Source organism: Ochotona princeps, chromosome 15 (genome assembly GCF_030435755.1).
Source record: "Ochotona princeps isolate mOchPri1 chromosome 15, mOchPri1.hap1, whole genome shotgun sequence".
Lineage (NCBI taxonomy): Eukaryota > Metazoa > Chordata > Mammalia > Lagomorpha > Ochotonidae > Ochotona > Ochotona princeps.
In genome coordinates, this window is record NC_080846.1 from 2712943 (window position 1) to 2731197 (window position 18255).

An 18255-nucleotide genomic window follows, 5' to 3' on the forward strand; every position below is an offset into this window, starting at 1 on the left:
ACACCCATTGGTGGCTCAGCAGGCAGTCCCATTCCTGCTGACCACACCCCTTCAATGACTCAGCAGAGTCTCACCCATGCCTACTGGCCATGCCCATCGGTGACTCAGCAGGCAGATCCCCGCCCACTCCTACTAGCCACACCCCCTCGGTGACTCAGCAGGCAGAGGAACAGGCTGCCAGGCTCCATCTGCACGTTGGTCCCTCACTCCGGGCACAGTGGCCTTTCTGCCGCTGAGCCTTTGCAACCTGGCCGGCCTCTGCTGTGACCTGACCCCTTCCTGGCCCCAGCAGCACAGGGGTCCTCCTGGGGCTCGGTGGAGTGACCACCTTCCTTCCACTTGGCCTGGTCCCCTGGGGCTTGGAAAGCACAGTCAGGAAAGGACAAAGGTACCGTGTCTCCATCCCATTTGGAGTAACATCCGTCAACTCACTGAGGGATGGAAGGAAGGAGAACGCCCCAGGTGCAGCAGCAGCTCCCAAAAAGGAAGCAGACCCATGGGCTCCCTGCCCCTTCCCCACCTAGCCCCTCACTGGCCACTCTGGCCTCCAGCCGCCCCTGGCCTGACCCTCCTGGGCTGTAGTCAGTCCCACCTGCCTCCCCAGGGAGCCCACGCCGCAGCCGCTGGCCAGCTCTGTAAGGCCTCCCGAGGAATGTCTGGCCAGCTCTCCCCATCACACTGAGTGTCCCTGAGGGCGGGCAGGGGCCGTGTGACCGGCAGGTATTCCTCCAGCATTCGCTGTGGAATGCAGCAGAGAGAAGAGACGGGTAGTAAAAGGGTCTTCCATCCACTGGTTCACTCCCCAGAAGTCCACAACAGGTGGGGCTAGGCCAGGAGCTGTGCGCTCCAGCCGGCTCTCCTGCATGGGTGGCAGGGGCCAAAGGGCTTGAGGCGTCACCCGCTGGGATGGGGAACAGAGGCAGGGACTTGGACCCAAGCTTCTGGGATGGGATACAGTATTGCCTGTGGCTGCCATGGGTGCCCCGCTCCCACCCTGGCTTCTCGGCTCCCTGAGCAGGAGCATCCTCCAGGCCGGCTCCCGCCCGCCCACCTCCTTGTGGACAAGTGCTGGGTCTTCAGAGTGGATGTGGTGGATCGCTGCAGAGGCCCCAGGGTCACGTGGCTACCCAGGGAGGCCCAGCCCTCCTGACCCCGCCCTCTTGTGCACTGCCCCCCACCCTTCAGGCCCCACACATCCTCATTCCCCACTGTCTGTCTGAATGTCCATCAGCTTTGACGGAAAAAGGATGCCCTGTTGCACAGACCACTCCAAACGCACCTGCCCCTTGACACCCGTGCCCTGGATGGCAGCCACTTACAGCCAGAGCTGGGGGTGCAGAGCGTGTGCCCCCATCTCCAGCTTCCAGTCATGTGCCTGGCTCCCTACCCCTGCTGCTGTGTGCATAGCTCCAGTGAGCTCCATTCCAGATCTGCCCGCCTTAGCAAATGCTCACCTGGAAAAACCAAGCTGATCCACAAAGTGCCAGGCACTGGCTCTGGGCAAGGCCCTGAGCGGGCAGCCTGACTGGCTGCCAAGGCCATTCGGGAAACCGGAGCTTTGCCAAAGCCCAGGTGTGCGCGTTAGGCCCTGTGTGCGGGAGCTTTGTCCCCAGTCCACCAGCCCGAGGCTGGGGTCCCAAGAGGCAGAGAGACTGCCAGAGGCCAACCACACACCTGCAGGCTCTGGAGCGGAACTCACCCCTTGAGGGTTTTGGTGGGCTCCGCGGACTCCGGGAAACAAGGCCTTGTTGTGGTCAGGGACCCCTAGGATATTTTATGAATGAGTGAACAAAAGCCAGGGACGCCCACAGCATGTGCAGGAGGAAGGCGCCATCTGCTGCTGGGTCTGCTCTGCTGAGCTGCTGAAAAGCGAGAGCCCCATGCTGCCACAGCCATGCCAGATACCCCAGGGGGACGGCAGCCAGACGGAGCCCGTCCTCGGGGCAGAGCCCTGCAGACAGACCAGGACCTGCCGGCTCTCCACTTGGCCATGGCCAGCCTGCTCTGCGAGTCTCCATGGTGCCCTGCTGCTCTTTAGGAACACTAAAGAGACCTACCTGGCTTTGCTGGTGACTGTGAGGGTTCCAGCGGTGGGATGCCTGGGACAGGTGCAAGGTAGGGTCCTGCTGGCCTCCTGCCCTGCAACCTGGGCCGGGCCTATTTCCCTGTGGCTGAGCTATGGTAGTACTGGGACGAGTGGCTTACTGCGCGGCAAAACAGCAGAGGGGCCCAGGAGTGCCTGGGCAGGTGGCACGTGCCCTGTGACTCAGCAGAACTCAGCCCAGGGATGGGAGCTGCTCCCCTGCCCCTCTCACCTCGCCACCATCCCAGGGGGACCCTTTGCAAGGAACCCCAGCTGCCTGGGCTGTTGATAAATATTTTCTCACCACTCATGACAGCACAGGCCCCAGGAAGGATCCAGAGAGCACACCTTCTTGCCCGGACAGAAGTGGGTGGGTCAGGGTGCTATCACAGCCCAGAGGGCCTGGGGCTGCCTGTGACTGGAGGTCAGCTCATTTCGGCCAACACCCGTGAGCCCCACCTGCACTTGGCCGCGCCCTATGCAGGTGTCGGCTCAACCACATGCCAAGAATATCTCTCCTTTTTTTCTTCTCCGCCCTGCCTGGCGTGATGGCCCGCTGCCCGCTCCTCCACTGCCCTGTTGGCCCCGTGCCACTGCCAGAGTTTCTATTTCATCTCCCTGAACTTTTCCAAATCCTCTCCTATTAGTGAACTTGTATGGGGTTGGGGCCCTAGGCACCCGCAGACCCTGGCTTCACGCGGGGAGCTGTGTGCATCACATCCACGCCCCTGCCCTGTGACTTCCTGCTGTCCCCTGACGGTAGGCAGGAACTGAGTTGCAGAGACAGGGCGGAGCTGGCCACCCTGAAGTCCCAGGCCCCAAAGGAGGTGTGGTCATCATGCCCAGCAAATGTGGGGCTCCTGGGGCTTTGGGGTCAGGCAAGGCAGCAGAGCCAAGAAAGGACAGGTGCAAGTTTCCTGTGGCAGATTTCCACTGACAACGGGGCGGAATCTTAGCACTCAACAGAGTCTATGCCCACCCTGGACCAGCCATGCCGACTTCCTGACAAACCTTTCCCTTATCCACGGGGGTGGGGGCTCCCAGAGCCCCTCCTGTCCACCCTCCCTGCTGAGAGTCTGTTCTCCCTCTGCCTCAGATCTGCCCTGTGTGTGTGTGTGTGTTTGGGGGAGGGTTGGGGGATAAGAGACACCCACCCTCCTGCCTCCTCTCCCTCTCAGGAGGGCAGGATTGGCCACCACCCCATTTTCCCATGGCCCCCGTCACTGTCACCTCCCCAAGTCCTGGGCAAACTGTGGCAGGAGCTCATGAGCAGTGAGTGCCCCCCACGGCTGTAACCAAGCAGGGGGCCATGTGTCTTCCCACAAAGTGGCCTCAAGGACAGTGGCCAGGCCGGCTCAGATGCCCAAGTCCGCCCGGCGCTGTGACCTTGCGTAGATGCTGCTCTCTGGGGCGTGGCTTCCCCATCTGACACCAAAGTGACCTCAGCGGGCCCTCGGGGGTGGCAGGGTGGCATGGGCCTCATCTTAACCCAGTCCTGGGTGCAAGTGCCAGTGTTGCAGTCTTGTAGGTGAGAGAAGCGGGTGCAGACAGTGCCCCACTCAGCTTCCAGGGCTGTGAGTGGTGGAGCCGGGGCCAGAGGTGGACCTGGAGGTGCTGCCTCACTGGCTGGGCAGCCCTCGTCCTGTCTCTGACCCGGGGCTTTTCCTCTAGGCTCCCTGTGGATTGGGGCTGCTGAACAAACTGCCTTTCTTGCCCAAAGCTGGACTTAGCCAGCCCAGCCCAAGTCACGGATGTTCTGGAAAATGAGCAGATGGCCGTCAGATCCCTCTGCCCTCCTCTGTGACATGTCTCCCCTTCAGGCACGCGTGTGCAAGGGATGGGGTAGAGATGGCACGTACGAGTCCCAGTCTGCACTTGGCTGAGGCTCCAGGCTGCCCCCTGAGCTCTTCCAGCCTCACCTTGCCCATCTGTTAAGTGGACACAGCCACGACCACCTCCTGGGGTGAGCTGGAGCCGGGTACTGAGCCGGTGGCAGCTCCTTCCCCAGAGGCGAACCCAGAGTCAGACGCACTGCTGTACAGAAGGGAATCTAGAGGCATACGTTTTTCCTGACAAGCTCCAGAAACAAAAGGGCCTGGCCCTGTCCTCCACATGGACTCCAGTGACAACACAACAGCACTCCCATCCCTGTCGCCCATGCCTCTGGGGACAGGGGCACCGCTTCCAAGCACAGGAGCCATCTCCTGGTCTATGGCCACCCCAGGAGCAAGCTGCCAGGACTCACTGTAAGCCTAATGCTGCTGGCAAGGCCACAGCTCAGGGCAAGACAGCCTTAGCCCAGGCCACGCTCATGAGCCCATGAGAGCGCGGCACGGCGAGACCACGCCAGCATGAGATGAGAGCACAGAGGCCCATGGCAGCGCCAGCCCACAGTCCCACAGAGCCCCGCCAAGTCAACAGAGCACAGCACGCAAGACCACAAGTCCTCATCAGCACAGGCTCGCTCTAATGCTGTGCCCCTGCTGCCCCCACAGGGAGCATGCCCAGCGGGGGCTGTCCTGAGCGCTGTGTGCGTCCCCCACTCTCGCAGCACCCCTCCAAGGACGGTGCCACCTGCTCGCGGCTGCACGCATGCAGGCAGAGGTCGGGGACGTTGCCCGGGCCACACGGGTGCATGAGGCGGGGCTCGAATCCAAGCATCTGAGCTTCAGTGGCTACGCCGGGTGCCCGAGGCCATGGCCGCATTTGGTTGACAAGGTGGCTTCCCCACAGCAGGTCCGGGCACATCTGCCTGAGCTCCAACCTTTGTCCCCTCTCTGACACCTCTTCCGGGGCAGGCTGGAAACTGTGTTGTCACCAGGAAGCCAGGTTCTGATGGACAGAGATTGTCCCTGATGCAGAAGCAGAGGTCCTGCCCAGAGGCCAGGCCCTGGGAGCTCATGCCAAGGGGCTCAGAGTAGCTATCCCTGCCACTGCTGTTTGACCTCCAGGAACGTCACTGGCGACAGCTCTGTACCCACATGGTCCCAGGCCCTGCTCCTTTCCACGTGGACCTCTTGGCTGCCGAGAACCCCGTGGCACCTGCCAAGTGGGACAGGATCTTTGCAAGTGAGCAGGGGAGAGTGAGCCGGAGTTTCTCAGTCGGCCCTCGGAGGGAATTCCACGTGAGGCTGAACCGGCACAAACACCATGGTGTGGGGCACCAGGGGGCACCCAGCTTCCTCCTGCCTTCTTGGCCCTCTGACCTTGCCCGGGGACATCAGGGAGAGATGGGTGCTGTCTCCCATTGTCTGCCTGGAGCCCGCAAACCAGCTCCACGCCACGTGGCCAGCTCAGCGCGGGCAGCGCTGCTCAGCCATCCCTAGGCCCTGGCGACTCCAGGCCTGCAGCCGCCAGCAGAGCTGAGTTTGCTGCCACGGGGCCACGTCTGCCATTTTGGTCATCACCGCACACACTGGTGAGGGTGAGCCGGTGGCCACTGGTCCCCGCGGCAGTGGGACTGTGACACAGCACGTATGCGCCTCTCTGCCTCTCCCTGACTGCCCCTGTGGGGTGCTACCATCCCCTCGTACTCAGACAAGTTCACCAAAGGCCAGAGGAGGAAAGGACGCCAGCTGGCCAGTGCTGGAGCCGGGATGCTGGCCCCAGCCCGGCAGTCTCCACCACTAGCCCAGCCCCACAACACAGACAGAAGGCTCGACAGCGGGAAAGACCACAACCCCTGCGACTTGTGGAGCATGCGCGCTCCGAGACAGCCCATGGTCAGCAGTGGCTGCCGGCCAGAGGGAGGCAGGTCATCTTGGTCGCTCGTCCAAGGCCCCATCTGGTGGGCCTCACATCTGAAGCCATTAGAATGGGGCTGGAGGTTTGCCAAATGCAGAGTCCAGGTGCCTACATCAGCAGCTTAAACAGTGGTGGGGTGGGTGGGGGGGCAGCCTGTCTGAGAACTCCTTTGGAGAGCCCCTCATTGGCTGTTAGGATTCTGCAGGCTGAGCCTCGTGGGGCTTCTCGAGCCCTCAGGGTGGAGGGGTGGGCGGCCTCCCCCCGCCAGAGCATCACCAGTGACCCCCACAACACGCCACCACAGCATCCTCACCTTCTGTGCACAGATGTCGCCCCTGCCCAGGCTGCAGACGGGGAAGTGGAGGCCGCCTGCAGGAAGTGGTCTGGCAGGCTGGGGTGGAGCTAGGACCACACCCTGTGACCCACAGGCAGGGGACCCTCCCCCAGCCCAGCACCAGCCGCCTCACCTTGGCACCAGTTGGGGGGGGGGGAATTCTTAGAAGGCGGCAGCCCTGCCGGGCTGCCGGCGAGCAGAGTGTGGCAGCCACCGGGAGTGGCCAGCAGCACAGAGCCCGGGCTACAACCATGCGGATCAGCCACCGGCCCACCTGTCCTGCACCAGCTGGGAGGGGCGCCAGCCGGAGGCCTCTGTCCCTGGGGTCTGCCTGCAGCCGCTGTTCAAGGCCACTGCCCAGCCAGGAAGGTGGCGGACGAGGCCCAGGCCCAGCGGGGAAGGGCTTGGACGGGAAGGGGGACCTTCACCATCTTTCTTTGCTCCGTTAAGGATAGTGAAAGGTGTGTGGGGGGGTAATGGACAGGGAGGGGCGGCGCCGGGAGGAGGGGAGGAGGCAGGCTCTGGGTACAGGCAAACTCAGAGGCCCAGAGCAGAAGGAAAGAGGCACGGGGGTCCCGGGGGACCTGGGTGGCAGAAGCTGCACCCCCACCCCCCGCGCACACACAAACGCAGGGACCGCCCTGCCCAGCAGATCCCGCGCGATCCGACCCCAGCTCCTTTCGCGGGCTCTGGGTGCACCCGGGTCCTCCCAGCCCGGCCTCGGGGGCCGCCGCTCACTCACCTCGGTCCCCGCGCCGCTGCCGCCGCCGCCGCTGCTCAGAGCGGGAGGAGAGGGAGGGCGCCGCGCAGTCCCGCCCCTGCCCGCCGCGCCCCGCCCCCGGCCCGCCCCGGGGCGCCCCACTCCGCCGCCCGGGGCTGGGGGGTCTCGGGGGACACGCGTGGGAGCCGGGCCGGCCCCTGTGCCCAGGGCTCGCGCGCTCCCCTCTCGCCCGCGTGCACCCCCGGAGGCTCGCCCGAGGCAGAGCGGTGGCCCATCCAGCACCACACTGCGCAGGCCAGCGAAGGGGGACGTGTCCAGGGTCCGGGGTGGCGATCGGCTGGCTCAGGGACCCCGAAACCCACCCCAACCCCCCGCGGGTTTCAAACGCCCACCAAGCGCCCCCTTCCAGGCTCCACCCTGAGTTGGGGGAGGACCTGCAGGACAAGGTGGACAATCAGGCCCACTTTCCCTGCATGGCAGGTCCCAGGTGGGCAGGGTGAAGTGGCCCAGGGCTGCGATTCTGTCTGGGGCAGCCTGAAGGAGCTCGTCCCTCCCTGTGGCCTGGGGTGGGGGTGAGGGTTGGTGCAGGCTGGGATACCTGGCCCCTGCTTGTCTGGTGGGTTCAGGGACCCAACGTTTGAGAAAGCAATTGTGTGCAGATCCGTGTGCACACTCAGGACTGAAGGAGGCTTTCTTCTTACACACCTGGCTGCCCCCAGACCCTCATCACACACGGGGGAGGCACCAGCCTGCCCTGGTGACTGTGCTCGGGCATGGGGCGTGTGCCCATGGGGCCCTGGAAGCTGAGCCAAGGCATCGTGGAAGAGGAGAGGATGTCTGGGCCAAGGGACAGCTGGAACAGGCGCCAGTGTTGGGTGCTCCTCTGAGCTGAGGCACAGGGCTGCCCTTGGCAGGTCGCAAGTCCTTATACATTCACACCGGAATCTGAGAAGCACCACAGACAGAGGGGGAGGCTGGGGCACCTCCTGGCTGCTCTGTTTCCGTTCCCGCTCCCTGCTAACACTCCTGGGAGGCAGGAGCTCCTTAAACTCGGCCACTCACACGGGGACCCGGATAGAATTCCTGGCTCCTGGCTTCAGCCCGGCTCAGCCCTGGCTGTTGCAAGCATTTGGGAATTGACCCAGTGGATGGAAGGCGTTTCTCATTCTCTGCCACTCTTCTCAGATAAACAACCACACTAAAAATTAAAAAAATATATTGGAAAGAGAGCTTTTGACACAGAGAGAGATCTTCCATCTGCTAGTTCACCCCCTAACTGGCCTCAGCTGCCAGAGCTGAGCTGATCCAAAGCCAGGAGCCAGGAGCCTCTTCCAGGTCTCCCACACAGATGCAGGGTCCCACGGTTTTGGGCTGTCCTCTATTGCTTTCTCAGGCCATAGCAGGGAGCTGGATTGGAATTGAGCGGCCGGGACATCAGCTGGTGCCCATATGGGTCCTGGCACTTCAAAGGTGGAGGTTAGCTGTAAGGAGTTATTGACACGGCACCAAATGTTATTTTAAAAAGTTGGAGTTCTAGTTCATACGTTACTATTACGATACTATTGTGCGCAGCTAATTCCCACAGCCTGGTTCTTTACCGTGAGTCGAAAACACCAGACGCAACGAGGTATCTTAGCAGGTTCATTCCAGCGGGGCAGGAACGGGACGGGGTGGTGGGGAGGTAAGGGGGAAGGGGGAAGAAGGGGTGGGGGCAGGCCGGAAGGAGAAGAGAGAGAGCCTCACCTGGGGTCTTTCTGTCACTCGGGTGAGCCTGCAAGGTGTGGGGGCGGGGATGGGGGGGTTGAGGGCAGGCCCCAGGGGATTGGTGCTTGAAACTGTCACAGGTGATTGCCTAAGGATGATTGGTAAGTGGGTGGAGCTGGGGAAGGGGCTGGGAGATTGGGGGTGGGATGCTCAGGTGAAGTGGCTGATTGGTGGGCGGCTGCGGTGAGCTGTGAGGAAGGTGAGGTGGCGCCGGGTCCAGGGTGGGATATTCGAATAACTCCGTACATCAGCTATTGAGCCACTGTGCTGGCTCCATCCACGGGTGGGGAGGTGCCCCGAGGGTGTAACAAACAACCCTCTGCTAGTGCACAATTTACTTAAAAGTTTATAGGAAATGGAATTAAAAGTTGTTACTTTTAGTGCCTAAAAGCTTCTGGAATGCATGCAAGTTCTTCCCATGACACACAGCTTTCGTGACTCCAGCGACGAGCCAGGTGAGTCATGGGGCCAGGGACGGGACGCTGCCGGCCCAGGCAGGTCAGCGAGCCCTCCGTCCTAGCTGCCGGCACCCTCGGATCTGTTCTCCATTCCTGTGGTTTGGAAACGCCCGCACACGGCGTGTGGCCTTCTGGGATTGCCTTTCCCCCACCTCACAGCCAGCCCTGGGGGCTTCCACACACTTCTGTCCACGTACCGTTCATTGCTCCTCTCGGAGTGTTCCGAGGCCTGGAACTTGTCTCGCCAGCCCCTTGCTGAGGGATACCTATGTCGCCTCCAGCCCGACGCTACGATGGAGCAAGCTGCTAGAAACACACAGGCTTGTGTGTGAACACAAGCTTTCCCTCATCTGGGAAGAGTGCTCAGGTGTGTAAGGGCTGGTTCGTAGGCTGGGTGTGTAAGGGCTGGGTGGTAGGGTGGGTGTGTAAGGACTGGGTGGTAGGGCAGGTGTGTAAGGACTGGGTGGTAGGGCAGGTGTGTAAGGGCTGGGTGGTAGGGTGGGTGTGTAAGGACTGGGTCGTAGGCTGAGTGTGTAAGGGCTGGGTGGTAGGGTGGGTGTGTAAGGACTGGGTCGTAGGCTGAGTGTGTAAGGGCTGGGTGGTAGGGTGGGTGTGTAAGGACTGGGTCGTAGGCTGAGTGTGTAAGGGCTGGGTGGTAGGGTGGGTGTGTAAGGACTGGGTCGTAGGCTGAGTGTGTAAGGGCTGGGTGGTAGGGTGGGTGTGTAAGGACTGGGTCGTAGGCTGGGTGTGTAAGGGCTGGGTGGTAGGCTGGGTGTGTAAGGGCTGGGTGGTAGGCTGGGTGTGTAAGGACTGGGTGGTAGGGCGGGTGTGTAAGGACTGGGTCGTAGGCTGAGTGTGTAAGGGCTGGGTGGTAGGGTGGGTGTGTAAGGACTGGGTCGTAGGCTGGGTGTGTAAGGGCTGGGTGGTAGGGTGGGTGTGTAAGGACTGGGTCGTAGGCTGGGTGTGTAAGGGCTGGGTGGTAGGGTGGGTGTGTAAGGACTGGGTCGTAGGCTGAGTGTGTAAGGGCTGGGTGGTAGGGTGGGTGTGTAAGGACTGGGTCGTAGGCTGGGTGTGTAAGGGCTGGGTCGTAGGCTGGGTGTGTAAGGGCTGGGTGGTAGGGTGGGTGTGTAAGGGCTGGGTCGTAGGCTGGGTGTGTAAGGGCTGTTCGTAGGCTGGGTGTGTAAGGGCTGGGTCGTAGGCTGGGTGTGTAAGGGCTGGTTCATAGGCTGGGTGTGTAAGGGCTGGGTCGTAGGCTGGGTGTGTAAGGGCTGTTCGTAGGCTGGGTGTGTAAGGGCTGGTTCGTAGGCTGGGTGTGTAAGGGCTGGTTCATAGGCTGAGTGTGTAAGGGCTGGGTCGTAGGCTGGGTGTGTAAGGGCTGGTTCGTAGGCTGGGTGTGTAAGGGCTGGGTGGTAAGGCAGGTGTGTAAGGGCTGGTTCGTAGGCTGGGTGTGTAAGGGCTGGTCCGTAGGCTGGGTGTGTAAGGGCTGGGGTCATAGGGTCATTCTGGTGGATGTGTGGGGCTATCTCACTTCAGTTTAGGGCCACATTCCGCTAATGACCATTGGTGTGGAGGCTCTGAAATGACTTTATTTGGTGAACCTTTTTCCATGAGATGTCTGTGTGTGACTTTTGCCCGTTTTCTAACTGGATTTTTTCCTCAGTGATGATTTTCAAAGCTTGTTTTCATTCCTCAACACCGGAGGCTGTTGCGGAAAGGTCACGATAAAACAGCATGAAGAAGGGCCCGGTGTGATAGCGTAGTGGTTAAAGTCCTTGCCTTGAACACGCCGGGATCCCATATGGTCACCGGTTCTAGTCCTGGTGGCCTGCTTGCCATCCAGCTCCCTGCCTGTGGCCTTGGAAAGCAGTCGAGGACGGCCCAAAGCCTTGGGACCCTGCACCCACGTGGGAGACCCAGAAGAGCTCCTGGCTTCGGATTGGTGCAGCACCAGCCGTTGCGGTCACTTGGGGAGTGACCCATCGGATGGAACATCTTCCTCTCTGTCTCTCCTCCTCTCTGTATATCCGCCTTTGCAATAAAAACATCAATTACAATGTTTATTTTGGTGTGAAATACTTTGAAATAGATTTTTCATGATACCCATTTTTGCTCAAATTGTTTTTTTAAAGTTTTGCCTTAAAAGGAGAGGCACAGAAAGCTCTTCCATCTGCGGGTTCACGTCCCAGACGGCTGCAACAGAGTGCCAGAGTGCACCAAGAACTCCATGTGGGCCCTCCTACATGGGCGCAGGAGCCCAGACATTGGCACCATCTTTCACTGTTTTTCCCAGGCCGTTAGCAGGCAGCTGGATTGAAAGTAGGGTAGCTGGAACACAAATTGGCACCCACATGCCTGGCATCGCAGGCGGCAGCTTTACCTGCCATACCACAAGGCCGGCCCCCTTTCATCAATTTTTAAACAAGATTTATTTATTTTTATTGGAAAGGCAGATATACAGAGAGGAGGAGAGACAGAGAGGAAGATCTTCCATTCACTGGTTCACTTCCCAAGTGGCCACAACAGTTGGAGCTGAGCTGAGCTGATCTGAAGACAGGAGCCAGGAGCTTCCTCTGGGTCTCCCTTCCATGGGTGCAGGGTCCCAAGGCCTTGGGCCATCCTTCACTGCTTTCCCAGGCCACAAGCAGGGAGCTGGATGGGAAGTGGAGCAGCCGGGATTAGAACCACCCTCTAACCAGAGGGCCCCTGGTGTGTTTGGGGTCTGGGAGGAAGTCACAGATTCTGGGAAGTGTCCTCTGGTCAGTGGCTGGACCCATTAGGTACAGTGACCGCCCACGCTGTGCTGGGCTGAGCACGGCCATCCCCACAGTGTCCGCGTCCTTATCCCCGTGGCCTGTGGCTACGTGGCCTCACGGGTTCCTCGGGACAAATGGCCCTGTGCAGACACGAAGAGGGTTGGGGGCTGCGCCTTGAGCTTTTGTCTGCTGCTTGGCCTCGCTTCACGGGCAGTGGTGCTGACAGAAGAAACAGCAGCTGTGCCCACTGCCTGCCCTGGTGGAAGGTCCTCATAGGCCATGAGCCTGCCTTCCAGCTAGGTCCCTTGTGGACTCTGAGGGCCTGGTGCTCAGAAGGTGCTTGGCAAACATCTGGTGGACGGTGCAGAACTGGTGTGCTGTGCACCTGTGCAGCTCACCCGTGGAACAGTGCGGTCTGTGAGAGCAGCCCCGTGCTGTGGAACTCTAGCGCCCCGACCAGAGTGTGACCCCAACCTCACAGCCTACCTGGGCATCTGGGCTTCTGGGACTGAGCTGCCCGGCATATCTGGTGTGACATGGTTGGTCTCCGTTGCTAGCATCTGTGATGAACCCAGCAGGGCTGCTCTGGGGTGGCTCTGGGGGGAGGACTGTGGCACAGGGAGCCTGTCCTGGGACCACCCAGAGGCAGCCTGGCCCACCAGGCTCTCTGCCGGAGTTGGGGGTGGGAGGAGGGAAGCAGGAGGCTCAAGCCCAGGCTGGTGGACGGGCCAGCTGGCTGTCTGCTGCTGTCCCCGTGGTGACAGGCCCGGCTGGCTGGCCGTGCCAGAGAGCTGCCAGCTTCCTGCCTTCCCCTGCCAGTCCTGGCTCCGGTCTTGAGTCCTCCATTCCCAGCCTGCTTCTCAGCTGGATCCCGCAGCGCTGGTCTGGGCCCTGGGCCTGCTGGGCACAGGAGCCAATTCCTGAGGGGTTAGTTGAATGCCGACCCCTGCCTCACTGGCCACAGCCTCTGTGTGAGGCAGAGATGTGGGCAGCAGGTGGACTGCCCCTTGGAGCTCCCAGTTGGGGGTGGGGATCTGGAGCCGACTTGGAGCCAAATCTGCAGGACTAGGGGCCCCAGGGTGGGAAGAGGGTGCCACTCAATAGAAACTTGCTTCAAAGGGCAGGCTCTGGGCTTGGGCTGTGGGGACAGGGCTCAGGCCCCAGCCCAGTGTCCCCAGAACCTGGTGCCTTTGGACCCCTGGGCCAAGGCCTGGGCCCGTTGTCTGCTAGTGAGGGTCTTGGGCTCAGGTCAGGTTCACCATGACAGTGAACTTGGCAAAGCTCCCCTGTCTGAGACACCTCCCCCACACTGTACTCTAGAGGGGCAGCCACAGCCCCTCCCTGTGGGAACGCTCTGGGGACACAGCTACTCCTTCCCCACCCAGGCGGTGGGTGGTTAAGCTGGGGACAAAAGGGCTGAGGTATCTCACCAGCCTCTGCCCCCCCACCCGCCCCCCCTTTCCAGCTTGCATGCTAAGGGCCTGGCAGACAGGCGGGAGGGAGCTGGATTAACCACGCAGCGGGCAGCCCCGGGCAGCCGCTAACAATCTGTCCTCAGTCTCAGCCTTTGGCTCCTCCAGCCAAGCAGGCCAGGCCTCTGCAGGAACCCTGGGCCCTGGGGCTTCCGGGGGGGAGGCCCTTCCACCCCTCCTGCCTTCTGGGGCCTCCAGCCCCTTGCTCTAGCCTGTTGACGCTGTGTTACGGGAGCCAGGCCCTGGTGCTGCACTGCAACCTTCCTCAAGGTTTCACACACCCCCCTTTTTAAAATTTAAAGATGTATTTCTCTTTATTTGAAAGATCTTCTGTCTACTGGCTCTGTTCTGGGGCTGGAACGAGGTGAGACTCACTCCGGGTCTCCCAGAGGGGCGGCAGGAGCCTAAGCACGGGGGGGGGGGGGGGCTGCCTTCCGGGTGCATTAGCCGGGAAATGGTTGGAAGCGGAGCAGCGGGGACTGGCCTGGCACGCCCCTACAGGAGAGCAGTTTAACAGCACGAGGTCCTGGAGGCTGATGAGTTTTGAACCTGAACTGTCATCTGTGGACAGTCAGGTTTGGAAAATCTTCCATCCTCTATTTTACAGGTTTTTTTTTTTTATTTGATTTTCTCTATCTTGTCTTTCCAAGGTCAGCTGTTTCTCAGGCTGGTGGATGTTGTCCTGCGGGGCACCGAGGCTCTGGCTTGGACAGTGCCGTCTGCTCGCTGGTGCGCCTCCGTGCGGCTGCGTCTTTCTGCGGTCCTCAGATCCCTGGCTCTTTCTTGCGCTGTTTCCACTCTGCTTCTAAGCGTATCTGTGATTTCATGGCTGAAATCCCCCGTCTCTGTGTGTGTGTGTTTGCATTCACAGCAATCACCATAGACTTGCAGCATCAATGTCGGGGTCTGGTTGTGGTTCCGTGACAAGTTGTGTTTTTCGTGTCTCGTAGAACTCTGAACATCTTCCCACCTACGGGTGGCTGCGTTGAGCCAAGTTGAGTTTGGGCTGGGTCTCAGATGGAAATAATCTGATTTCTCCTCGCTGCCGCCGCTCTGCCAGCTGGCTGTGCTGCTGCCTGGTGGAAGCTGAGCTCTGGGTGGCACCAGAGTTTGGGCCGGTGGGTCGGGGCTCAGGTGGTCAGGGTGTCACCTGCTGAGCGCAAGTGCCAGGCAAACTAGGAGTCACTCCTTTCTAACCCTCCCCCCTTCCGCCTGCTCCTTCCCAGAAGCAGCTGGGGCTGGGGGTGAGGGGTGCCAGCGGTTGATGTGGTGTGTGTCCCCCCCAGGTCCACGTGCTGGGCCATCATCCATAGAGGTGCTATTTTGTGTCTCAGCTCATCTCCAGTGGGTGCAGCCATTTGGGGGGTGAACCAGTAGATGGAAGATTTCTCTTTCTCTCCTCTCTGTAACTCTGCTTTTCAAATAAAAATAAAATTTCTTTTTTTTGAAGAGGCTGAACTTCCTCCTTCATCATGCATTCTCCCTGATCTCCTGTGTGGCGCCCCCACTGTGACGCACAGAGCAGATCAGAGCCAGGGCCTGGCTGCCTCGGGTTTCAGCTAAAATACTGAGAGAGAGAGAGAGAGAGAGAGAGAGAGAGAGAGAGAGAGAGAGGCTCTGCAAATGAATACAGCAGCCAGAAGGCAGGAGCCACATCTCGGACTCGTGTGTGGGTGCAGGGCCCAGGCACGTGGCCATCCCCTGTGGCTTTCCCGGATGCGCTAGCAGGGAGCTGGCTGGGAAGTGGGACAGCCGGGCCTCTCCTCTCTCCCCTTCCCCCCTCCTCCAGGCCAGCCCAGAGATCACCCTAAACCCAGTTCCTTCTCTTCCGCTTAGAGTCTGTGAATGGCTTCTTGTGGCTCCCAAGAGAAAGCTGGAAGAAAGGTTTCTGGAAGTTTGGGGGCTGGTGGAGCCTTCCTGACCTGAGCCGGAAAGAGGCGGCTGAGGCACCTGCCGACCTCCCAGGGTCGGGACACGGGGCGTGACTCCACCCCTGTGTCCTAGGCCTGCCCTCTGAGGTCCTCCCCCAGTTGGAAGGGCCTGATGAGGCCCCTGCCCTGGGCTGTCCCTGGGACTGAACCCTGTCCATTAGCCACCCTGTGACTCTGTGAGAGTAAGGCTGGAACATGGGCCTGGGTTGTAAACTGGCCAACTCTCATGAACCCCCTTAAGGGGCCCCTGTGGGAAGGGGTGGAGGGACCCTCAGGATGTTCCCTGAGGACCTGCCAGGGAGGACAAGGGGTCAGGTGCAGGAGGTTGCTGTGGACTGCAGCATCTGCCCGCCTGCGGCCCTCGTCAACAAAGCATGTTCTCAGGCTCCAGCTCGGCTTTCTGGGTCACCCCTGGGCAGCCCGGGCTCAGACACACTCTGGGTAGTTGGAGTCTAAGGGGCAACTTGGGCCATGTGCCCACCTGGTTGGGATGGGACGCCGGCCTGGCCACGTACTGTACTGCAGCATGTTCCATTGGCTTAGTTATTTCCATTGTTTTAAAGATTTGTTTATTTTACTGACTTGGAAGGCAGACTTCCAGAAAGAGAGGAAAAGATACAGAAAATCTGTGTGCAGGTTCACGCCCTCCAAATGGCCATGGAGCTGAGCCAAGCTGAAGCCAGGAGCCCAGGGCTGCTTCCGGGTGAGCTCTGTGGCCTGAGCACTTCCGCTGCTTTTGCAGGGTCATTTGCAGGGAGCTGGATGGCAAGGGAGAAGTGAAGTTTGAACTGGTGCCCATATAGGATGTCAGCATTGCAGGCTATGGCTCAACCCACAGGCCAGCTTGTCTGTTTTCATTCTATTAGGAAGATCCCCCCTGACACACACACACACATACACACACAGACACACCCACCCACACCCACCCACCCACACCCACACACACACACACACACACACTAACAGGGAGAAAGAGACTGGCTGGTTCACTCCCTAAACACTCCCAGGAGCCAGGGCTGGGCCTGGCTCAAGGCAGGAGCTGGGAACTCAGGCCTGGAGAGCCGGCACTGTGGCTCCCAGCATGCATGGTGTGAGTGGGAGCCGATGGGGCATAGAGCTGGGCTGCAGACACAGGCTCTCTGCTGCAGGTGCAGTCTGTTCAAAGGGCACGCTCCCGAGGCACCTGACGCGCCCAGGAACACACAGGGGGCCAGAGGCTGGAGTAAGTCATTTCTGATAAGGGGATCAGCTGGGATGTCAGAGAAAGCCAAAGGCGGGTGAGCCTGCTAAGGGCCGTGGTCGGGGTGTAGATGGGGAGCCCGCTGGCACCCCATGGTGGGCACCTTTGCTGTGGGGATGAAGTCCTCGCTGACCCTGGTCTGCAGGGCAGAGGCTGGGACCCTCGGGCAGCAGGACGGTGGAGCCCTGGCCTGTGTCGCTGCCCAGGTGGCCCCTTCCCGGCAGGCTTTGAGCTCACACGGGGGTCTGACAGTACCTCAGACGGTGACGGAGACGGCGGGCTGGGCGTCAGCAAGGTTGAGTTTCCTGTGGTCAGGCGAGGGGGCACGGGGCGTGGCTGCAGGACCCCACCTTGCTGCCTGGCTCTCAGCCACACCCACTTCCAGTTCCCCCTGACGCTATTTTGATAAATGGAAAGTGTGACCGCCCTCAGGGCTGGAGTCAACACAAAGTTCACCTTGGCCTTGAGTGTGCTGTCCAAACAGCTGAGAGTGTTGGGGCTGGATGGCTTTGCTTTGTAAAATTTTATTTATAAGGAAGAGAGAGAGAGAGAGAATCGGTTTACTCTGCGGGCCTGAGCCGGGCTGAAGTGGGGAGCAGGGAACTATGTAGGTGAGTCTTACGGACCCAAGCGCCTGAGCCATCAAGCTGCTGCCTCCCTAGGCGGGCTCTGGACGGCAGCTGTTGGAGCCAGGTGCCTAGATGTGAGATGCAGGCATCTTCCATGATGTTGTCACCACAATGGCCAGTGTGTGGAGGCCTTGTAAGCGTCCCCACGCCAGGAAGGCGGGGGTGCTGTGCAGGTGCCGGTGTCCCTGCAGGAGGCCAGCCAGGGACACTGAGGACCGAGGATCCAGCATGCCTGCTGGATCCCGCCCTGGTGGGCAATCGCAGAGTGGTGGAGGCAGCCGCTGCCATTCTGTGCCCCACCCTCTTCTCAGGGGCTTCAGTGGGATGTGCTTGCCACCACAAACGACTGTGAACCACAGGCTGTGGGCTACAGAGACGCGTCCTCTGTCAGCTCTCACCCAGGGCCTCAGCAGACCGCGTCCCACCCGTGGGCCTAGGGACTGGACCTCCTGGACTGTTCTGGTACTGGCAGTGGCTCAGTCCATCCTGATGGGCTGCGCTGTCACTCCAACCTCTGCCTCTCTCTGGATACGTTCACGGGGCCCAGGAGGACGCATGGTCAGCACACTGTATGTGAACAGCCCAGGAATCCAGGAATGGCCGGTGTGTTGACTGCCAGTTCAAAAAGCTTCAGGGTCATTGTGGCACTGAGGCAAGCCTGCTCTCTGGGAGGTGGGAAGGATGCCTGCTCCCTCCCCAGGCTCAGGGTCCCCTTGGGGACCCCTCAGCACCCCAGGAAGTTTGATTTGGAGACATCTGGACCTAGAGGTTTCTGTTCAACACTGCTCCCTCCGCCCCTGCCTCCTCCAGCTCCCCAGGCGGGCTGATTTGTGACATGTCCAACAGTGTAGGCGATGGGCCTGAGGTGGGGTCAGGGGTGCTCTCTACAGAGAGCAAGGGCTTCACCACTGGACGTTGTGGGGTGGGCTCCAGGCCTGCCTGTGTGGGCCTCAGGGGTTTTGCAATGGGCTTGTTGGGAATTCAGGACTCGGCAGTGGACCGGGCAGAGCACAGGGCTCCTGGCTCAGGGGCAGGGGAACAGCCCTGAGCGTGAACGGCTGAACTATGCTCCCTGGGACACACCATTGATTGACCTTTCTGAGCCTTGTTCTTCTCAGCTACAAAC

General features: G+C 60.6%; 1 protein-coding gene across 1 annotated transcript in view; it reads right to left on the reverse strand.

The window, feature by feature from the left end:
- The window catches only part of PRR5 (proline rich 5), a 28472-nt gene extending 21548 nt beyond the window's left edge, over positions 1–6924 (reverse strand). The window contains exon 1 of the mRNA XM_058673174.1: positions 6904–6924. The gene's annotated coding sequence lies outside the window, so the exon portion shown is untranslated. The remainder of the gene's footprint in view (positions 1–6903) is intronic.
- Between the last annotated feature and the right edge of the window lie 11331 nt (positions 6925–18255).